The sequence below is a fragment of the Erythrolamprus reginae genome, chromosome 2 (assembly GCF_031021105.1).
Source record: "Erythrolamprus reginae isolate rEryReg1 chromosome 2, rEryReg1.hap1, whole genome shotgun sequence".
Lineage (NCBI taxonomy): Eukaryota > Metazoa > Chordata > Lepidosauria > Squamata > Dipsadidae > Erythrolamprus > Erythrolamprus reginae.
The window spans coordinates 230,827,901-230,851,318 of NC_091951.1; the positions used below are offsets into that span (position 1 = coordinate 230,827,901).

Consider the following 23,418-nt stretch of genomic DNA (forward strand, 5'->3'; position numbering starts at 1 on the left):
GGGGACAAAGATCAAAAGCAGCCATGGCCCATTTTGCAAAAGTGGCCATGTGGAGGCTCCAAGAGCCCTTCCAGCTGAAGGCCCCTCTGCATGAAAGCAATTTTGGGGAGAGGATCTTACAGACTCTGCAGACCTCCAGTGGTGCCTAGGGATGGGCAGCAACCACCAAGGGGTGGAACGCCATTCTACCAGTAAAAATGAATCTGCGTGCACAGCTTCAGCTGACCAGCAGCAATCACTTGCCCTCTGCTCTTTCCACGTAGCATATTGGAGTCCTTCCTCTCTGAGGGGCTCGTCTTCTGGCATTGTTTTGATGCTTTTCTTGGGGTTTTCTTACTAAGGATACTGGAGAAGGCTGCCATTTCCTTCTCCAGTAGACCACATTGTGCCAGCATCCCCCACTAAGACCTGTCTGATTGGGTGGGCCTGCATAGCATAGCTCATTGCTTCATTGAGCTTCGCAAGGCAAGGCATTGATCCCTGAAGAGGGTAGAATTCATACCTCTAATTCCTGGAGGAGGCGCTCCAAGGTGTCCGATGTGTCTTCCTCCAGGCTGCTTAAATTGGCCAAACTGTACTCTGGAGAATCCTGTGGACGACAATGATCTCATTCTCCATTAAGGACACCAGTCCCTGCTGATTTGTGGCAAAGGAGCCATTGGCACCAGGGCTTGGGGGCATGTGGCGAACTTAAGTCCCTTTCCCAAGGGCCGGGTGTCCTCCTGCTCCGCTGCCCAGAGCGCTCCAGCACACCTCGGTCAGGTTAGGAGAACTAACTAGGGGGACTCCACCCCTCCCCAACTGAGAAGACTTTGTCAACAATGAGGCCAGGTCTAGGCTGCTGCTGCTCCCTGACCCCATTTGAGCTGACTTCGAATCCTGCAAATGAAGATACGGAGGCTAAATCCTAAGCTTTCTGTGTCCCAGTAAGATTGAGAAAGGACAGGGTGCATCAGGCCCTATGGGCCAACAGCAAGCCTTAAGGTTAGGGCGATGCCTTCAGTCCTGATGGGAGGGGGAGAAAGCTTTTTTTTAAAAAAAATATAGTTTTTATTGATTTTTTTAAAAATTTACAAAAAGCAAAAACATAAAATATAGAAGTGTACCATCACCAAACAAAAAATTTAAAATCCCCTTCACCGGGGCAGATTCAATTCTGTATCGTTCATTTGCTTTATCTCTGGATTACATTGTTCATTCTTTATAAAGTGATTGAATTTTACTTTTTACATTTGCATCGCTTGCTGATATTGTTAATATATAATTCTTAACCTTCTCCCACTGCCTCATTGTTGCTGCTAATTTCTCTTCATTATAGTTGTGTAATCTAATTTCCATAATTTCATAGTGAATGTGGTCCACCATGTACCTGCACCAATTTTTTATGGTCCATTTATTATCATCTTTCCACCAAGCACTATGGTTGCCTGGGCACTTTCTATCGCTGCAATTTTGATTTCTTCGTATTCTTTTACCTCACTATTTTTTATCAATAATGCTGCTTCCTTGGTTATTTTCCAGTTACCATTCGTGATTTTATTCGCCTCCATTTGTATTTGCTTCCAAAATTTTTGAACTTTATTACATTCCCAAAACATATGCATAAACACTCCTTTTTCCTTACATCCATGCCAACAGTTTCCTTTCCTCAGTTTTTGAAAGTGTGCTAATTGTACTGCTGTGTAATACCATTTATGTAATATTTTTCTTCTCATCTCTCTTATTCTTGTGTTTTTGATTCTTTTAATATTTTCAATTATGCCTTCCATATCCCATTTATCAATTTCTAACTCATCCTGCCAATATCTCGTCAATCCTTTTACTACTTGTTCCTCTGCTTGTAATAATTCTCTATATATATTACCTGTTTGTGCTTTTATATTCTTACTCTTTTCCCTTAATATCTTTTCTAAATTCATTTCTTGTCTGTTAAATATTTCTTTATTTTCCCTCTTACTTAAATATGTGCTTATTGCGTTAATTTGTAATCAATTTTGTTGTCCAAGGCATTGCTCTATTTCATTTCTGTTAATTCTTCCATCCTTTTCATATAACTGTTCCATTCTCTGTATACCTTCCCTCCTTAATTTCCATATTATCTTTGTGAGGCTACTTTCTTTCTTTAAATTTATCACATGCAGCGTTGCTAATTTAGAATTTGTCATTTTTAATTTATCTTGCCATTTCATCCAACTCTCTATGATCGCTTTAGTAGGGTCTATTAATCTATTTATTTCTCTTATTCCATTTCCTGAATAATAATTCCTGATTCTTAATATCATTAATTTCTTTCTCTAATTCTACCCATGGTTGGAGTATTATAGGGACACATATCCATATCCAATACTCCAAGCTTGGAGTATTATAGGGACGCATATCAAATTGATAGATTAATGGAGGGGGAGAAAGCTTTTGCAAGCCTTACGCTTAGAAGGCTATCTACCATAATTTCTCCCCCTCCCATCAGGAGTCAAGGCATCGCCCTAAACCTCTCACCCCCTTCCCCCCTGCCAAAGGTTTCTTACCTACGAGGGCTCTCGACGCCAGATGGTATAGGATGTCTCTCTGGGGGAAGAAAACAAAGGGGACAAAGATCAAAAGCAGCCATGGCCCATTTTGCAAAAGTGGCCATGTGGAGGCTCCCAGAGCCCTTCCAGCTGGCCTGCCAAGGGGTTTGGCCTGCCAGTGGGACTGCCCTGTGTCACCTGTCCTTTGACACAAGCAGCAGCAGCAGAAGCAGAGACGCCTCCCCTCTGCACGTTTTTTTAACCTACCCTGAACCCTGGCTGTTTTGTCCACCTTGTGGCTCCTGAAATAAGAAGGCAAATATTATATCTATTGGCATAATTTCTTGGCAGGATGTCTGCCATTACAGTGGGGAGGGTGTCTTACCAGTGGCCTTACCAGTTCCTTAATAGAGGAGAGCCCTGGAGTCCACCTTCTGGGGATCTCCATCCTGGGGAGAGAACGAAGGGCCTGAGTCATTCTTCTGTTAGCCAAAGTAGAGGCAGAGGGTAGAGATGCCTCCCCTCTTGTAAACTTTACTCCTAGCCACCTTCTTGGGGGCTTCAGAGTCCCTCGGATGAGAGGACACTCACCCCACAAAGGCCAGGTCCCTGCCAGACTTTCATCCATTTGGGGTCCTGGCAGCCCCAGCCATCGATACCTGCAAGTAAAAAAAATCCAAAGAGCTCTTCTTCAGTTTTCTAGGCTGGCCAAGTTCCCCCCAGTGGGATTTCCACCCTTCCCCCACCCAGATTTGAGGAATGGCCACCCACTGGCCACGTTGCGGAACCGTACTTACCCCAGGAAGTGTCTTCTCTCCTCCTCCTCCTCCTTCAGCCCTGCCCAAAAGAAGAAGGTGGCATGTCAAAAACATCCATCTCTAGCTGAGCCTCTCCTTTCTCAGCCTGGCCTGCCAGCCAGCCCATCTGTTTGCCCCTGAAGGCCCCTCTGCATGAAAGCCATTTTGGGGAGAGGATCTTACAGACTCTGTAGACCTCCAGTGGTGCCTAGGGATGGGCAGCAATCACCACGGGGTGGAACACCGTTCTACCAGTAAAAATGAATCTGCGTGCACAGCTTCAGCTGACCAGCAGCAATCACTTTCGGGATTACGGATCCAATAATCGTGGAAGTGACTTTACATTTTTTCAATTTAATTTAATTTTAATTTTTTTTCAAAAAAAAAAATCTGGTCATGCTCTGGGAGTGATTGCCGAGTTAGCAGTTTGCTGATTTGCTGGTTCTCCAATCAACCTGCCCACTTCGTCTCTCCCTATATAGAGAGTGGAGGTCTCACAGAATCGTCTATGAGGAAGCTTTGATTGTGGTGGTTCCTATCTTAGCTTGCCTTGCTTCAAATTCTTCTGTGGCTGCCCTTGTGGCCTTGGCTTGCCCTTTTTTACGAAACTTTATTTTTACAGTTTCGAGGATTTCGAACTCGAGGAGCACTGGACGCCGGTAAGTAATCGTGGGCCTTTGTATGTGCGTATGAGGGGGATGGCTGTTGCTTTGCAATTCTCTGCAGCTGGAAAACTCCCTCATTGTCCAGGTTTACTGCCTTATAAATAAAGGACAGGCTGGAGTGGGAGCGCTGGAGGTGATCGCTTCTTTTCCACAGTTGTCCATGAGCGGCAGAGAATTGCAAAGCAACAGCCATCCCCCTCACAGGCCCATCCAAATGGAGATGCTGCCATTGTCCAAGTTTAGTTCCCTCCTGACCCTCCCCTGCCACCACCGCCGCTCTCCTACAGCCGCTCATGGACAACTGCGCTCGGCGAGCCGCTGGGGATTTGGAAACACCAGGGATTTGGTGGCACCTTTTAAATAAAGTAAATAAATTCCTTATTTTCCTTTCTCTCGACTGCCCAGAGTGAATAAAACGTTTCGCTTCTTAGGGTGCTGGGAGGAGGATTCTTCTCCCACTCCCCAGAGAAAGGGAAAGGAAAGGCTTTATTCTCTCTGGGTGGCTCAGAGCGAATAAAGCGTTTCACTTCTCTGGGCGCTCGGACAAAGAAGCTTCTCCCACCGCCCAGAGAAAGGAAAGGCTTTATTTGCTGTGGGCAGTACAGAGCGAATAAAGTCCAGGCTATGGGTTGCTTTGTGCATGCCCAACAGCAAGCAAGCAAGCAGGAGGGAGAAAGGGAAGGGCTAGGCAGGAAACATAATATTGAATTTGGTTTACTAATTGTCTGACAATTGCATTGATAGGAAGACAAAAGTACCCGGTTCTAGAGCTCCCAAGGCACTCCCCCCCCCCCCATTATCTTTCATGGGAGGGAAATTTAAAAAAAAAACTATTAGGAAGGAAAAGATAATGTGCTCCTTGTAATCTGATTAGCATAAGCCTATGAAACTTGTCTGTCAGAAATAATTCATTTCATCCCTCCCTGAAACTCAACCTTCATCAGTTTGAAGAAATCATATAGAACAGTGATGGCAAACCACAAAATCCATATGTCACCATGGGGCCTGGGTTGTTTCCATTCACAAATGGGATTTTGAAGGTGCAGGCCTAGACTCCTGGTAAGGAGTGCATGTCCCTTTCCTCCACTTGTTTGTCCCAACATGTAACTTTGGTTTTCATCCTGACCATCTGCCCCCTCACGCAATGCCCTTAGCACAGTGGTTCCCAACCTTTCTTTGACCATACCCCACCTAAGCATCTCTAAAATTGTGACCCCCCTGACATATAATTGTTACTATTCAAAAGTGAACTCCTCAGCCAAAGAAAGCCTAAAAGGCCATTAACTTGGTTTAAACAAGGTTCCAATCGCTCCCATTAAAAATCAAATTGCCCCCCTGTAGGGCTTGGGCCCCACGTTGGGAACCATGGCCTTAGTAAAAATTTTGGCTGCCCTATCCTGGTGTTGTCCCACCATGGACAGGGTTTAAGGAGAAGGGGGAGGTGGTACCTGGCAATCTCTTCCTCTTTTCTGGCACAGCAGAAAAGTATTTGGAAAAATTTCCAAACTCTCTGTGAAATAAAATAGACATGTTAAAAGAGTTGGGAAGCATGAACTTCCTCCCCTACTGCCAGATTCCTCCCATTGGAGATACCCTCACTTACCCTGCAGCACTTTCTGGCTGCCATGCTGAGACTTCACCCAGTGAGAATGCTCTGGGGAGGGGCTTTTCAGGGCAACTGACAATCTGGTTCCCTTGGCAACAGGTAAACAATAGTCATTGTCTATGCCAGTGTTTCCCAGCCTTTTTTGAGCCGCGGCACATTATTCATATTTTCAAAATCCTGGGGAACACTGAACGGGGTGAGGGGTGGGGGTGGGGGGCTAAAGAAAAGTTTGGACAAAAAAAATCTCTTCCTCCATTTCGCTCTATTTCTCCCTCCCTCTTTCTTTCTCTCTCTTCCTTCCTCTTCCCTCCCTTCTTTCTCTCCATCCCTCTTTCTTTCTTTCTTCCCCTCTTGTTTGCTCTCTTTCTCTCTCCCTCCTTCCCTCCATCTATGTCTTTCTCTCTCCCTTGCTCTCTCTGCCTCCCTTGCTATCTCTCTTTCATTTTATCTCTTTCTCTCTCTTTCTCTGTCTCTCTTGCTATCTCTTTCGTTCTCTTTCTCTCTCTGTCTCTCTTTCTCTGTCTCTGTCTCTCTCTTGCTATCTCTTTCTCTCTCTGTCTGTCTCTCTTGCTATGTCTCTCTCTCTCTCTCTGCCTCTCGTGCTATGTCTTTCTCTCTCTCTCTCTGCCTCTCTTGCTATGTCTCTCTCTCTCTGCCTCTTGCTGTCTCTTCCTCTCTTTCTTTCTCTGTCTCTCTTGCTATGTCTCTCTTTTTCTCTCTCTCTGCCTCTCTTGCTATGTCTCTCTCTCTCTGTCTGTCTCTCTTGCTATGTCTCTCTCTCTCTCTCTGCCTCTCTTGCTATGTCTCTCTTTCTCTCTGTCTTTCTCTGTCTCTCTTGCTATGTCTCTCTTTCTCTCTCTGCCTCTCTTGCTATGTCTTTCTCTCTCTCTGCCTCTCTTGCTATGTCTCTCTCTCTCTGCCTCTTGCTGTCTCTTTCTCTCTCTTTCTTTCTGTCTCTCTTGCTATGTCTCTCTTTTTCTCTCTCTCTGCCTCTCTTGCTATGTCTCTCTCTCTCTGCCTCTTGCTGTCTCTTTCTCTCTCTCTCTCTGCCTCTCTTGCTATGTCTCTCTCTCTGCCTCTTGCTGTCTCTTTCTCTCTCTCTCTTTCTCTGTCTCTCTTACTATGTCTCTCTTTCTCTCTCTCTGCCTCTCTTGCTATGTCTCTCTTTCTCTCTCTCTCTGTCTCTCTTGCTATGTCTCTCTCTCTGCCTCTTGCTGCCTCTTTCTCTCTCTCTTTCTCTGTCTCTCTTGCTATGTCTCTCTTTCTCTCTCTGCCTCTCTTGCTATGTCTCTCTTTCTCTCTCTCTCTCTGCCTCTCTTGCTATGTCTCTCTCTCTCTGCCTCTTGCTGCCTCTTTCTCTCTCTCTTGCTATGTCTCTCTTGCTATGTCTCTCTTTCTCTCTCTGCCTCTCTTGCTATGTCTCTTTCTCTCTCTCTGCCTCTCTTGCTATGTCTCTCTCTCTCTGCCTCTTGCTGTCTCTTCCTCTCTCTTTCTTTCTCTGCCTCTCTTGCTATGTCTCTCTCTCTCTGCCTCTTGCTGTCTCTTTCTCTCTCTCTTTCTCTGTCTCTCTTTCTCTCTCTGCCTCTCTTGCTGTCTCTGTCTCTGTCTCTCTCTGCCTCTCTTGCTATGTCTCTCTCTCTCTGCCTCTTGCTGTCTCTCTCTCTCTCTCTCTCTTTCTCTGTCTCTCTTGCTATGTCTCTCTTTCTCTCTCTCTGCCTCTCTTGCTATGTCTCTCTTTCTCTGTCTCTCTTGCTATGTCTTTCTCCCTCTGCCTCTCTTGCTATGTCTCTCTTTCTCTCTCTCTCTGCCTCTCTTGCTATGTCTCTCTCTCTCTGCCTCTTGCTGTCTCTTTCTCTCTCTCTCTTTCTCTGTCTCTCTTGCTATGTCTCTTTCTCTCTCTCTGCCTCTCTTGCTATGTCTCTCTTTCTCTCTCTCTCTGTCTCTCTTGCTATGTCTCTCTTTCTCTCTCTGTCTCTCTTGCTATGTCTCTCTCTCTCTCTGCCTCTTGCTGCCTCTTTCTCTCTCTCTTTCTCTGTCTCTCTTGCTATGTCTCTCTTTCTCTCTCTGCCTCTCTTGCTATGTCTCTCTTTCTCTCTCTCTCTCTGCCTCTCTTGCTATGTCTCTCTCTCTCTGCCTCTTTCTGCCTCTTTCTCTCTCTCTTTCTCTGTCTCTCTTGCTATGTCTCTCTTTCTCTCTCTGCCTCTCTTGCTATGTCTCTTTCTCTCTCTCTCTGCCTCTCTTGCTATGTCTCTCTCTCTCTGCCTCTTGCTGTCTCTTCCTCTCTCTTTCTTTCTCTGTCTCTCTTGCTGTGTCTCTCTTTTTCTCTCTCTCTCTGCCTCTCTTGCTATGTCTCTCTCTCTCTGCCTCTTGCTGCCTCTTTCTCTCTCTCTTTCTCTGTCTCTCTTGCTATGTCTCTCTTTCTCTCTCTGCCTCTCTTGCTATGTCTCTTTCTCTCTCTCTCTGCCTCTCTTGCTATGTCTCTCTCTCTCTGCCTCTTGCTGTCTCTTCCTCTCTCTTTCTTTCTCTGTCTCTCTTGCTATGTCTCTCTCTCTCTGCCTCTTGTTGTCTCTTTCTCTCTCTCTTTCTCTGTCTCTCTTTCTCTCTCTGCCTCTCTTGCTATGTCTCTGTCTGTCTCTCTCTGCCTCTCTTGCTATGTCTCTCTCTCTCTGCCTCTTGCTGTCTCTTTCTCTCTCTCTCTTTCTCTGTCTCTCTTGCTATGTCTCTCTTTCTCTCTCTCTGCCTCTCTTGCTATGTCTCTCTTTCTCTCTCTCTTTCTCTGTCTCTCTTGCTATGTCTTTCTCCCTCTGCCTCTCTTGCTATGTCTCTCTTTCTCTCTCTCTCTCTGCCTCTCTTGCTATGTCTCTCTCTCTCTGCCTCTTGCTGTCTCTTTCTCTCTCTCTTTCTCTGTCTCTCTTGCTATGTCTCTCTTTCTCTCTCTGCCTCTCTTGCTATGTCTCTTTCTCTCTCTCTCTCTCTCTCTCTGCCTCTCTTGCTATGTCTCTCTCTCTGCCTCTTGCTGTCTCTTTCTCTCTCTCTTTCTCTGTCTCTCTTGCTATGTCTCTCTTTCTCTCTCTCTGCCTCTCTTGCTATGTCTCTCTTTCTCTCTCTCTCTTGCTATGTCTCTCTTTCTCTCTCTGCCTCTCTTGCTATGTCTCTCTTTCTCTCTCTCTCTCTCTCTCTGCCTCTCTTGCTATGTCTCTCTCTCTCTGCCTCTTGCTGTCTCTTTCTCTTTCTCTCTTTCTCTGTCTCTCTTGCTATGTCTCTCTTTCTCTGTCTTTCTCTCTGTCTCTCTTGCTGTCTCTTTCTCTCCCCCCTCTCTCCCTCTCTCTTTATCTCTCTCCCTCTCTTGCTATCTCTTTCTCTCCCCCCTCTCTCTTTCTCTCAGCAGCCGCAGCGGGTAGTAGCCGTGGGGCGGCGGCAAGGTCGTCAGCTGTGAGGCGGAGCTCCGTCGTCGGTGCCTCTGTTCCAGAGCTCCGCCTCACAGCTGACCACTCTGCCGCTGCCCCACGGCTACTACCTGTTGCGGCTGCTGAGAGAAAGAGAGAGGGGGGAGAGGGGGGCTACTACCCGCTGCGGCTGCCGCTGCCTCCGCCATCACCCTCCCGCTGCGCGCCGCCCTTCCGCTGCCACTACCCTCCCACCAAGCCCCAAAGCTCACGTGCTGCAGCCGCCAGGGAAGCTCCAGCCGGGCGGGGCGCTGCAGTTGCCGGAAAACTTGGAAGGCGCTAAGAAGGAAGCTCAGCTTCCGTTCTCACAAATTTTTGCTCTTTGCAAAACGTTTCGAGACCAGAAGCTGAGCTGCTTTCTTCGTGGCACACCTGACAATATCTAGCGGCACACCAGTGTGCCGCGGCACACCGGTTGGGAAACACTGGTCTATGCCTACACCATGGGGCGTGGGTTGTTTCCATTCACAAATGGGATTTTGGAGGGGCAGGCCTAGACTCCTGGTAAGGAATGCATGTCCCTTTCCTCCACTTGTTTGTCCCAACATGTAACTTTGGTTTTCATCCTGACCATCTGCCCCCTCACGCAATGCCCTTAGCACAGTGGTTCCCAACCTTTCTTTCACCATACCCCACCTAAGCATCTCTAAAATTGTGATCCCCCTGACATATAATTGTTACTATTCAAAAGTGAACTCCTCAGCCAAAGAAAGCCTAAAAGGCCATTAACTTGGTTTAAACAATGTTCCAATCACTCCCATTAAAAATCAAATTGCCTCCCTGTAGGGCTTGGGCCCCACGTTGGGAACCATGGCCTTAGTAAAAATTTTGGCTGCCTATACTGGTGGTGTCCCACCATGGACAGGGTTTAAGGAGAAGGGGGAGGTGGTACCTGGCAATCTCTTCCTCTTTTCCTGCGCAGCAAAAAATTCTTTGGAAATATTTCCAAATTCTCTGTGAAGAAAAATAGACATGTTAAAAGAGTTGGGAAGCATGAACTTCCTCCCCTACTGTGAGATTCCTCCCATTTGAGATACCCTCACTTACCCTGCAGCACCTTCTGGGTGCCATCCTTAGATTTCACCCTTTGAGAATGCTCTGGGGAGGGGCTTTTCAAGGCAACTGACAATCTGGTTCCCTTGGCAGCAGGTAAACAATAGCCATTGTCTATGGCTACACAAGGAGGGCAGCTCACCTGGGTCTAGGGGAGGCCAGTGGCTGACTCTTTTGGTGACCTTTGGCCTCTGCATTTCCTGTGGGTAGTTGTCTGTTCATGAACAACAGGGAATTACCATCATTGTGGCACAAAGCACAGAGGGCATCATGGCATCCTAGGGCGGAATCGACTTTTAGTCCAACTCTCTCTCTCCACTTATGAGTTATGGTGGCTGCATATCCCTACATCTATGGTTACATAATCGCAATTGGATGCTCGGCAATTGCCTTACATTTGTCACTGTTTGCATCCTTATGGAATCCATGTGATGCCTCGATTTAGGACTGCAACAACTTACAAATGTAATTCTGGGTTCAATTGCAGTCTTAAGTTGAGGATTACTGTTACTGATAATGGGACTTCACATTAGAGAGATTCTGTACTGAAATACATTCACTGCCCTAATATATACATTTCTTCTTTCTTCAGGAATGGGTTTGATAGTAGCAAATATATTCTGTTTTAAATTTCCAAATATAACCTAGGAACAAAATAAAAATAAAAACAGACATCCAGTTCAAAGTAACCAATTTCACAACTTGTACAAAGTCAGAAACAATGAAATATGAAAGCACATGCTTCACAGAAACCCAATGTTGTGATTCCGTCCGAGGCCCCTCAGGGAACGGCTGATCTTCTGTCGGTTTCCTGCTCAGAGGGGGAGGATGAGGAACAGGAGGTGCAGGCAGACGAGGAGGAGGAATCCCAGGCTGAGGAAGAGGGGGAACAGCCAGAGGCCCCCGAGAGGGAGCTCTCCCCAGCAAGCAGCCTGGATTCCTTAGAGGAAAATGCACAAGCAATAATCGATCTGCGACAGAGAAGAGCAACACAAAGAAGGGACCAATTGGCTAGGTACTTTCAGCACTAAAGAGGCAACAGCTGGGTTTGGGTGTGGTGCTCTCTGGAAAGGCTAAAAGGCAGACCCACCCTTCCTGGCTTGTGGAGTATTATCTTTGGGAGTCCTGGGACCTGGCTGTGATCTTTGGCGTCTTGGAATTCTGGTTTGTGACTTTGACTACTGAAACCTTGGGGGGAAAAGGTGGGGGTCTTATGCTCTACAGTGGTGGGTGTGCCAGCAAGAAGTTTGCTGTATTGTCTGGACATCAGGACTCTGCTGTAAAATCTCCTAGCCTGCCTGTTGGGAAGAACAGGTTTTTCTCTGTGTTTATTTTTCAAGCTATAAAGTACTTTTGCTTTTACCAGCGTGTCTGGCTGTTTTTTCCAGTTGGTGTTGAGGTCTGGGGGAACCCAGACAGAACACCCAACAATTTCTTACTTTCTTTTAAATCCAAGTTTGTATTTTTAGTTCTAAAATATTCATTGTTTCATATATCTATATATTTTTTTCTTCCTGCAATGGGAGAATTCAAAATATTGGAAATAGGATTGGGTAGACCTAGGACAAGTAGTCGTTAGGGTTCATTTAGAGTTCATTTAGTGACTGTTGAAAGTTACAATGGCACTGAAAAAAGGAACTCCACCCTGACAAGATGGAGTGGCTGTGGGTTTTGCTTCCCAAGGACAATTCCAGCAGTCTGTCCATTACACTGGGGGGGGGGGGATTATTGACCCTCTCAGAGATGGTTCGCAACTTGGGTGTCCTCCTTGATCCACAGCTAATATTAGAGCACCAGCTTTCAGCTGTGGCGAGGAGGGCGTTTGCCCAGGTTCGCCTGGTGCACCAGTTGCGGCCCTATTTGGACAGGGAGTCATTGCTCACAGTCACCCATGTCCTCATCACCTTGAGGTTTGACTACTGCAATGCTCTCTACATGAGTCTACCTTTGAAAAGTGTTGGGAAACTTCAGATCGTGCAGAATGCGGCTGCGAGAGCAGTCATGGGCTTCCCTAGGTACGCCCATGTTTCATCAATACTCCACTGCTTGCACTGGCTGCCAATCAGTTTCCGGTCACAATTCAAAGTGTTGGTTATGATCTATAAAGCCCTACAGGGCATCAGACCAGACTACCACTGGGACCGCCTTCTGCTGCACAAATTCCAGTGGCCGATTAGGTCCCACATAGTTGGCCTTCTCCGGGTCCCGTCGACTAAGCAATGCCGTCTCGCACGACCCAGGGGAAGAGCCTTCTCTGTGGCGGCCCCGGTCGTCTGTAATCAACTCCCCCCAGAGATCAGGATTGCCCCCACCCTCCTTGCCTTTCGTAAGCTCCTGAAAACCCACCTATGTTGCCAGGTTTGGGGAAATTAATATTCCCCTCAGTTATTATGATTTATGTATGATTTATGTGGGTTGCTTGATTGTTTTTTTTATTATAAAGGTTTTAAATACTGTTTTTAATATTGGATTTGTACTCTGTATATTGTATGTTGTGAGCCGCTCCGAGTCTTTGGAGAGGGGCACCATACAATTCTCTGTGATAATTGGAGTCAGACTTCAGATAGGGTTTTCCTTGTCATTGAGGACTGAGCCTGTCAATCAAAATAGCATGATATACATATCCGCCTACGATGTAATATCTCCAGTTTGACACTCAGTCCTTCATGAGGAAGGACGTGGAATTCCTATCTGACTGCTGATTAATAGGTAGAAAAGAAAATTTAACACTACAAGCAATGTTCCCTCTAATTTTTTTCCACCATGTACCAGTACCAATTCTGTAGTGTCCATTTTGTAGAGTCTTTCCATCCTAATACTATCACCGCTTGAGCACTTTCCAATGCTACAGTTTTAATTTCTTTAGATTCTCCTAGTTCCCTATATTTAATTAAGATTGCTGTTTCTTTTGTAATTATCCAATTAATGTTTAACATTTTATTAATTTCATTCTGGACTACCTTCCAGAATTTTTGTATTTCTGTACATTCCCAGATCATGTGCATAAAGATTCCTTTTTTCTGGCATCCATGCCAGCATTTACCCTTCTCTTTCCCCTGGAAGTATGCAAGTTGTGCAGGTGTATAGTACCACTTATGTAAGATTTTTCTTCTCATCTCTTTAACTCTCGTGTTTTTAATCTTATATATATTTACTATTATTTCTTCCATTTCTCTTTCGTCTATTTGTAAGTCATCCTGCCAACATCTTGTAAAACTTTTAACTACTTCTTCTTGCCTCTGCAATGGCATTCTATATATGTTACTGGCTTGTCCTTTACTTTCATTTATCTTTACCCTTATTATTTTTTCCAAGCTATTTTCTTCTCGTAAGAAGGCTTCTTTATTCTCATTTTTATTTAAACATGTACATATTGCATTAATCTGCAACCATTGCTGTTTACCGATCAACCATTCCAATCTAGTTCTACTAACTCTTCCATCTTTCTCATATAACTGTTCCATTCTCATTACCCCTTTACTATTTAATATTTTAATAATTCTAATTAAATTAGCCTCATCCCCTATATTCAGTGCATGTAACGTTGATAGCTTGGATATCTTTATTCCACTTGTCCATATTTCTAAACATGCTTTAAAAGAATCACTTAGGGTACTGGTTTCAATTCTATTCCAACTTTTAAATAATAATTCTTTATTATTTATATTATTAATTTCTCTTTCTAATTCTACCCATTTCTTTTCCCCCCATAACTGTAGCTCGATTAACCTTTCAATTTGAAATGCATTTCTATATAATACTAGGGATGGGCTTCCCCAACCTCCTTCTTTTTCTTGTGCATACTGCCAATGCTTCCTTATTCTAGATTTTTTCTCTCCTTCAATCCAAAAGTTTACTCTATTATCCCATTCTCTTAATTTTGCCTCAGGAAAACTGCCCGGTAAAACTTGAAACAAATACATCATCTTTGGTATTATCATCATCTTAAGGGCCCTTATCTTAGCCATTCTTCCTAAATTTTTTCCCTTCCAATTTTTGATCTGCTTCTGGATTTTTTTCCATATTAAGTTATAATTGGCCATTGTTATTTTTGATGGATTTTTAAATAACCAAATTCCCAAATATTTCATTTTTTTACAACCTAATTTCAATCCTGAGATTTTTTGAATTTCAATTTGCTCTTTGGGGCCAGTATTTAAGCATATTATCTCTGATTTTTCTATATTAACCTTAAGCCCAGATTGATCTTTAAATTCTTGAAGTAATATCATTATTTTTTTCATCATTTCAATTGGGGTTTCAGACATTACTATAGCATCATCTGCAAATAAGTTTAATTTCAATTCAAGTTCCCCTATTTGATAGCCTCTCCATTCCTTATCATTTCTAATTTTATTTGCTAAGGTCTCGATTGCTAATGCAAATAGCATTGGGGATAATGGGCAACCCTGTTTAGTTCCATTTTGAATTTTAATCATTTCTGTTCTATTGCCATTTACTCTAATTTGAGCTACATTATCCTTATATATTGTTTCTATAACTTTACAAAATTTATTTCCCATATTTAAATCTTTACATAGTTGAAATAGGTATTCATGATTAACTTTATCAAAGGCCTTATAAACATCTAATTTTAAAATGCTTAATTTCCTTTTGGTACTGGTAGCATGATGTAGAACATTAATCACGTTTCTTATTGCCCTGGAATTTACTGTTAATCTTTGTTATCATCAGTGCTCAAATCATACCAGTTCTTACAAGCAATCCTGCATTCAACACAATTTGGAATACAAATCCAATAAATAAATAAATAAACAAACAAATAAACAAATAAACAAAATAAAAAACAAATTAAATAAATAAATTAAATAAATAAATAAATAAATAAATTCCTATTTGACTGCTGATTAATAGGTAGAAAAGAAAATTTAACACTACAAGACTTTCTTCTGCTATTATCTCATCACAATTTACTGTATTTTTAACTTGGCTGCAATATTTTACCTCAGTAACTGGACCCCTTGTCACAGACTGTATTTCTCAAAGTCAGCTCAGGACAGTAATCCAGCCATCCTGATCACAAAGGGCTTCCCGATCATTTTATATTATCTCCTAGCTGGGATTTGTTTTTCCGCTCTACAAGGTGATTACCAGAGCTTGCTCCAATCACCAGATTTTAAATTTCCCGCTCATGTCCACCATCTTACAGGCGCTGGGGCTTCCAGCCGTGCCAACCCCCCCCCCCAAAAAAAAAACAAAAACGATGGCTTCAGACTGTGTTATCCAGCCTGTCAGCAGATTCCCTCGCTTACTGGGCTGAGGAGAGTCTCTACGGCGGATTCACAGGAGATTTCCCAGCAGCCGATGCCATGCAAGGAGAACAAAACAAAACAACAACAACAACAAAAGCAAAGGCATCACATTCTGAGTGGAAGGCTTCTTTGCCTGTTGTCACCCAGAGCGGGAGAGTGGAGTGACAAAAAGCGTGAACGAGTCCACAAGCCTGACAATAATGTGTAAAAGTGGTCATCTTTACCACCTCACTTTTCCTCAACTTCACCAAGCAAGGTCAGTCAGCTTTGGATTATGAGAGTGTGTCTCTAATTAACACAAATGTTTGGTGGGAGGCAGGTTTTAAAGCCCCAGCTCAGCAAGTGCCCCCACTCAGGTGGCTTCAGCCTTTGCATCCAATAATCCACCTATGGCAACTGCTTCACAGTTACTACTGCTAGTTAGTAATATAACAGCCTTGCCTACTACAACTGGCATTCAGGTAGGGCAACAACCAAGGACTGTGCAAACAGCCCAGCCACCAATATTGGATCCTAACAACATTCAAAATATTATTGCCCAATACTATACAACAGTGTATGGCTGCTTTTCAGCAAATGGCTGTTTTTCCACTCTACATGGTGATTACCGGAGCTTCCTCTAGTCACCCACAAAACCAGGCCCAGCCTCTGCTGAACCAGCCTTCTTTGCAACACAAATCTTTGGAGGATTAGAGGATCATAATTATTCAGATACCTCAGATAATGAGAGCCAAGCCTCAGCAATGGAAGAGGCAGAGTGTCAGGATGAGGCCCTCTCTGCTGATGAAGCTTTACCAATAGAGCAGCCTACTCCTGCAGGCCTTTTTCCACCAGCCTTATTTAAATCACTTCTCCAGAAGGCTACGACTGCTTCTGGCCTGGCCACGCCTCCTATCACAGGAACTGGAAACAAAGCTTCTACTTCCATTCCATATATTGCTGAACAAGTCCAGGCAGTGGCCCTTATTCCAGCTCCTCAGCTGTTCATTGATAACATTCAGAAGCAGGATATTTCCATTTGGGAGCAAATTTTATTTATTTAGACTGGTCTATATCATATACGTGGCATATACATGGATATTCTAATTTTTCAAGTTTCACCTGCAGCATCACATGATGCTAGATTAGTTAGACCAGCTGGACATGCAAATCCAGATTCTCAATACAAAGTTATGGACTTTCTTAACTTAATTTTGATTTTTCATATTATATGGGCTTAGAAGTCAAAATCTTTTAAAAATCAGTTTCTCTGAAAATTTGATGGGCTTAAAAGACCATACATTTCATTAGCGGTTTAACATAGATGTGGCTGCTCCATCTTATTCTTATTTATCTGAAAGTTCTAGGTTAATATTTGTTTTAAATTATTATAGATGTATAGACATTTGGTCCTACCTCAAGGCATTGTTTTAAACCAGGGGTCTCAAACTCAATTTACCTGGGGGCCGCTGGAGGTAGAGTCTGGGTGAGGCTGGGTCACATCAGGTTTTCCGCAAAAAAAGCTCTTACAAAAACATTCCAATGTTATCAAATGTCTTTATTTTTTCATCTTATTTTATGTTTAAAAATAAAAATAAATTAACAAATTCATAAGAAAAATAAAAATAAATCAGTAATAAATAAAAAAATGAAAATGATAATAATAATAATAATAATAATAACAACAACAACAACAATAATAATACAGCAGATAGAGAAGACTGAAGAAACCACATATACTGTAGTTGCTGACTAGAGAATTGTAATTAGTATTATTGATATTCAAATGTCTGTATTAATAGTTCTTTAACATTTAACTTTCTGAACATGAATGGAACATTGAACATGAACTGTTTTGAACGTGACTTCTTCTCCCTACTTCTTGCTGCTAGAGATCTGGCAGCTCTTACTCTTGCATAGCCAAGCCACATTTGGTTTAAGGGAGGAAGCAGTTGAGATCCTCCATAGGGCTTGGAGATGCTCATCAGTAAGTCTGGACCTGTACTTGGATTTGTTAAATCAGAAGCTGGAGGCCGAGGAAGGTTAACAGCTCTTTATTGGCAATCAGGAACAGTTGAAGTGACCAGCTCGCAGGTAGGAAGTGACTGCTGGCTACCGGCTAAAGCTGCGCCTTATATACCTTGCTGGCGCGGGGAAAACAGCCGTGAGTTCCTCTTTTTTAAACTTTCGCGCCAAGGTTTCCCTTAGCCGCGACTTAAGCCAATCAGCGGTTACCTTTATTTAAAAGTACAAACATAACACCCTTCCCCCCATAGCTTGAACAAACTGTCAATCATTTAGATATGTGACGTAGTCTTGTAGCCTGATTGGTGGCTTGCCGACTCGCCCAGACCTGCGCAGTTCAGTTTGCAGGGAGTTGTCCTCCTGGTCGGCTGGCTCCTGTGCTGCTCCGTCCTGGTAAAGATTGTCTTGCCCTATGGACGTAGAAGTGGCCTTTCCAACGCCAGCCGCCAGGGTTCCAGGGCAGCCGCCGCTGGATGCCAGAAGAGGATGCGCTGAGTAGTCTGGTTGGTTTTGCTAATTCCCATGCGTTTGATCTACGGGAAAAATGTCATTGTTACTTTGCGTTAACTCACTTGGATGTTGTTTTCTGATTTGGTCTATGTGTCTGCGCCAGATTTTACCATTGGCTGGTTGGATCGTGTATGATTTGGGGCCGGTTTTGGATTCAATTGTCCCCTCTCTCCAGTGGAGATTTGAGTCAAAGTCTTTTGCATAGACTGGGTCGCCCATTTTAAAAGTCCGTTCTGGTTCCGTTGTATGCTTATCTTTCCTTTCGGAATACTCTGGGTGAATTCTGTCCAGCTGGGAACGGAGTTTCCTCCCCATGAGAACTGGACTTTTGTTTGTGCTAGCCGACGGGGTGATGTCCTGGACTAATAGGAATTTGCCCAGCTCCTGTTGCCATTCTCCAGGTGCTGACCGATACAAGGCTTCTTTTGTGAACCTCAACATGCGTTCAAACCGGCCACTAGCGGCCGGGAAATGGGGAGATATTAATGCATGTTGGATCCCTCTTTCGGCCAGGAAGACCTCCATTTGCCTGGAGGTTAGTTGTGGGGTGATGTCCTGGACTAATAGGAATTTGTCCAGCTGCTGTTGCCATTCTCCAGGTGCTGACCGGTGCAGGGCTTCTTTTGTGAACCTCACCATGCGTTCAAACCGGCCACTAGCGGCCGGGAAATGGGGAGATATTAATGCATGTCGGATCCCTCTTTCGGCCAGGAAGACCTCCATTTGCCTGGAGGTTAGTTGTGGACCGTTGTCTGAGACGAGCACATCCGGCAGTCCATGTGTTAAGAAAAGTCTCCGCAGCCCCTTTATTGTAGCTGCTGTTGTAGTTGACGTCATTAAGACAATCTCCAGACGCTTGGAGTATGCATCAACCACAATGAGGAATGATTGTCCCGCTAGAGGTCCTGCGAAGTCTATGTGTATGCGGAACCGTGGTCCCTTTAGTGTCTCCCACTCCGTTGGTTTGGTTTTTGGTGGGTCTGGGCGAGTTTGTTGGCATGGGTGACATGTGGCTACCCAGGTTTCTATGTCCTGGTCTAAACCTGGCCACCAAAGGTGGCTCCTGGCCAGGCTTTCATCTTTACCATGCCTGGGTGACCCTGGTGTAACAATTTCAATGCTTTCTTCTGCAGCTGTTTAGGAATTACCACCCTGTCACCCCACAATATGCAATCTCTTAATACACTTAATTCAGTTTGTCTGTTCTTGAATACCTGACATGTCTCTTTTGGAATTTTCCCCGGCCACCCTTTAAGTACCCATTGTTTTACTCGGGATAACAAGGGGTCTATTTCTGTCTCTCTGGCTATTTCCGCTGCCGTTATTAATGGGTTTTCTTGCATTTCTATCAGCAATACATTGGACGCTGGGTCTGGGTCGTGTACTAATTCTGCCTGAGGACACCTACTTAACACGTCTGCGTGCCCAATTTCCTTCCCCCTCCCTGTGCTTAAGTACATAATTATAAGCAGCTAAAAAGATCGTCCAACGGGTCATTCTCGGAGACAGAAATGTGGGGGTCTGCTTATCTCCTGCTAAAATGCCTAACAATGGCTTGTGGTCCGTAATCAATGTAAAAGGGTGGCCAAACAAATATCCATGGAAGCGTTTAACGCCTGCAACTAAAGCTAATGCCTCCTTATCTAAATGAGAGTAATTCCTTTCTGCAGGTGAAAGGGTTTTAGAATAAAACGCAAATGGGGCATCTGCGCGGGGAAAACAGCCGCGAGTTCCTCTTTTTTAAACTTTCGCAACAAGGTTTCCTTTGGCCGCGACTTAAGCCAATCAGCGGTTACCTTTATTTAAAAGTACAGTGGTACCTCGAGATACGAGTTTAATTCGTTCCGGACCTGTGCTCTTAAGTCGAGCAGCTCTTATCTCGAACGACTTTTCCCCATAGGAATTAATGTAAATAATTTTAATTGGTTCCAGCCCTCAAAAAACTCACAAAGTTAGTCTAAATTATGCAAAAATACATGTTTTTAATGAAGAAATGTACATGTACATATAAATGAATAATGAAGTTTCTTTCACTTAACTTGTAAACTTTCTTAAACTTTTAAATTTACATATGTACACAGTAGCCTAATCATCTGTTTTTGCCTTTTTGGCTGCACTTTCACTTGGAGCAGCTCTTTTCGTAAGAAATTTGTCCAATGACATCTGCTTTTGCCTGCTTTTCAAAATGTTGCGAAAGTGAGTCAATGAGGTGTCATTGAAAAGTGCTGCTGAACGACTCGTGGCTACTTTCTCTGGGTGATTTTTTTCCACAAAACTGACAACGTTCTCCCACTGCGCTAGCATCGCTTTTATCTCACTGGTAGGAATGGCTTTCTGTGGTTCCTGTACCTCTTCCTCACTGCTGCTCATCTCTTGGGTCATCTCCATCTGTTGCATCTCATGGAGCACCTTCAGGTCCTCTGTAGAGAGCGGTTCTTCATGCTCTTCGACAAGCTCATTGATGTCACCCTCGTCTACCTCCAGACCCATACACTTACCGAGTGACACAATCTCCTCCGATGGGGTGTCAGTCTCGGTGATGTCCTCGGTCTCACCCTTGGGCTCAGCAGAGTCCCTTGGTGCAACAGCAGCAGGCCACAACTTCTTCCACGCCGAGTTCAAGTTTCGCCTTGACACTTCTTGCCAGGCAAGGTCAATGATGTTAAGGCAAGAAACGATGTTAAAATGATCCTTCCAAAACTCACGCAGTGTCAAGTTGGTGTTCTCTGTTACATCGAAACATTGGCAGAACAGATGCTTCGTGTACAGCTTCTTGAAGTTAGCTATGACCTGCTGATCCATTGGTTGCAGGATTGAAGTCGTGTTGGGTGGGAGAAAGACAACCTTCACAAACTGAAATTCTTCAAGGATGTCCTCTTGAAGAGCAGGTGGGTGGCCTGGAGCATTGTCGAGCAGCAGTAAGGCTTGTAGGGGGAGTTCATTACTCAAAAGATATTCCTTCACCGTAGGACCAAAAGCAAGATTTACCCAGTCCACAAAGAACTGCCTCGTTACCCATGCCCTTGCATTGGAGCACCACAGGACATGGAGTCTTTCCTTTAGAATTTTGTGCGTCTTGAACGCGCGAGGATTCTCCGAATGGTACACGAGAAGTGGCTTCACTTTACAGTCACCCGACGCGTTTGCACACAATGCAAGGGTTAGACGGTCCTTCATGGGCTTATGTCCTGGCAGGCTCTTTTCCTCGGCAGTAATGAAAGTCCTACGGGGCATTTTCTTCCAAAACAGCCCAGTCTCATCACAGTTAAAGATCTGTTGAGAGACAAAGCCTTCTTTTTCAACCAGGCTAGCAAAACGCATAACAAACTCCTCCGCTGCCTTGATGTCTGCACTCGCTGCCTCCCCATGCCTAACCACTGAGTGAATGCCACTTCTTTTTCTGAACCTGTCAAACCACCCATGGCTTGCCTTGAACTCATCTGGATCTCCCGACGAGGATGGTTCATTGCTCTTTAGATCGGAGAATATCGCACGTGCCTTCTCGCTGATGACCACCTCTGTTATTGTATCTCCGGCCAGCTCCTTTTCTTTTATCCAAATTAGCAATAACCTCTCCATCTCTTCATGAACAGACGTCCTAAGTTGGGAAATTATCGTCGCACCTTTTGCTGCTTTTACACCTTTAAGGATGTCCTTCTGCTTCAGGATTGTACAGATGGTGGACGTGCTGCGTTGGAACTTCCTCGCAAGATCAATAACACGAGTCCCTTTTTCGTGTTGGGTGGGAGAAAGACAACCTTCACAAACTGAAATTCTTCAAGGATGTCCTCTTGAAGAGCAGGTGGGTGGCCTGGAGCATTGTCGAGCAGCAGTAAGGCTTGTAGGGGGAGTTCATTACTCAAAAGATATTCCTTCACCGTAGGACCAAAAGCAAGATTTACCCAGTCCACAAAGAACTGCCTCGTTACCCATGCCCTTGCATTGGAGCACCACAGGACATGGAGTCTTTCCTTTAGAATTTTGTGCGTCTTGAACGCGCGAGGATTCTCCGAATGGTACACGAGAAGTGGCTTCACTTTACAGTCACCCGACGCGTTTGCACACAATGCAAGGGTTAGACGGTCCTTCATGGGCTTATGTCCTGGCAGGCTCTTTTCCTCGGCAGTAATGAAAGTCCTACGGGGCATTTTCTTCCAAAACAGCCCAGTCTCATCACAGTTAAAGATCTGTTGAGAGACAAAGCCTTCTTTTTCAACCAGGCTAGCAAAACGCATAACAAACTCCTCCGCTGCCTTGATGTCTGCACTCGCTGCCTCCCCATGCCTAACCACTGAGTGAATGCCACTTCTTTTTCTGAACCTGTCAAACCACCCATGGCTTGCCTTGAACTCATCTGGATCTCCCGACGAGGATGGTTCATTGCTCTTTAGATCGGAGAATATCGCACGTGCCTTCTCGCTGATGACCACCTCTGTTATTGTATCTCCGGCCAGCTCCTTTTCTTTTATCCAAATTAGCAATAACCTCTCCATCTCTTCATGAACAGACGTCCTAAGTTGGGAAATTATCGTCGCACCTTTTGCTGCTTTTACACCTTTAAGGATGTCCTTCTGCTTCAGGATTGTACAGATGGTGGACGTGCTGCGTTGGAACTTCCTCGCAAGATCAATAACACGAGTCCCTTTTTCGTGCAAATTAATGATCTCCTGCTTCGCTTCTATGGATATCATCATCTTCTTCTTCTTCTCAGCGGCCATTTTTGGAGCCATCCTCGCTCTAAACACCGACACCACCGAGACAACTTAGGAAGTTCGGCTCCTATCCCGAATTTGCCTGCAAGCAGAAAAATTAAAATCAGCCAAGTAAGAAAGTTTTAATGCCAACACTTAGAAGGTCCTATTGGTCAGCACTTTGGCCCACAAGCCTATTTGCTCCTTCTGGGGGAAGCCTCTGACCATCCTTTGATAGGACTAGAATTAGAGAAAGTGGATGTAGAAATCCTATTTATTCTATGGTCTCAGAAATGGAGTGCAGAATGAATAAATCATTAAAGGTGATGTTTCTTCTGACCTTGCTAGGCCAAGTCAGGAAATGTAGACATTACAAGAACTTATTGTTATTAATAAGATGATAAGCTGAGAGCTTCCCTTCCCTTCCTCTTTTTACCCAAAACAATCAACATGGCAAACTTTATTCAACTTCTCTGCCACCCAATCCTGTAGGACAGAGGTCCCCAACCTTTTTTGCACCAGGGACCGGCTTTAAGCTAGACCAGTTTTCCATGGCCCGGTGGTGGTGGTGAGCTAGCTGTCAGCGGCGCCGTAAAAGGGGCGATCAAGAGAGGAATGGGTGAATGAATGGACGGAGGGTGGGTGGGAAGGAAGGAAGGAGAGAAAGAAAGAGAAAGAAAGAAAGCAAGAGAAAGAAAGAAGAATGAAAGAGCAAGAGAGCAAGAGAGAAAAAGAAAGAGAGAAAGAAAGAAAGAGAAAGAAAGATAGCAAGAGAAAGAATGAAAGCAAGAGAAAGAAAGAAGAATGAAAGAGCAAGAGAGCGAGAGAAAAATAAAGAAAGAAAGAAAGGCAACTTCAAAGAAAGG

The 23,418-nt window shown here is 44.3% G+C and overlaps 1 protein-coding gene across 1 annotated transcript in view; it reads right to left on the reverse strand.

Moving 5' to 3' along the window:
* The window catches only part of LOC139158853 (perilipin-3-like), a gene marked incomplete at its 5' end in the record, with an annotated part of 144,088 nt that overhangs the window by 96,041 nt on the left and 24,629 nt on the right, over positions 1 to 23,418 (reverse strand). The window lies entirely within an intron of this gene.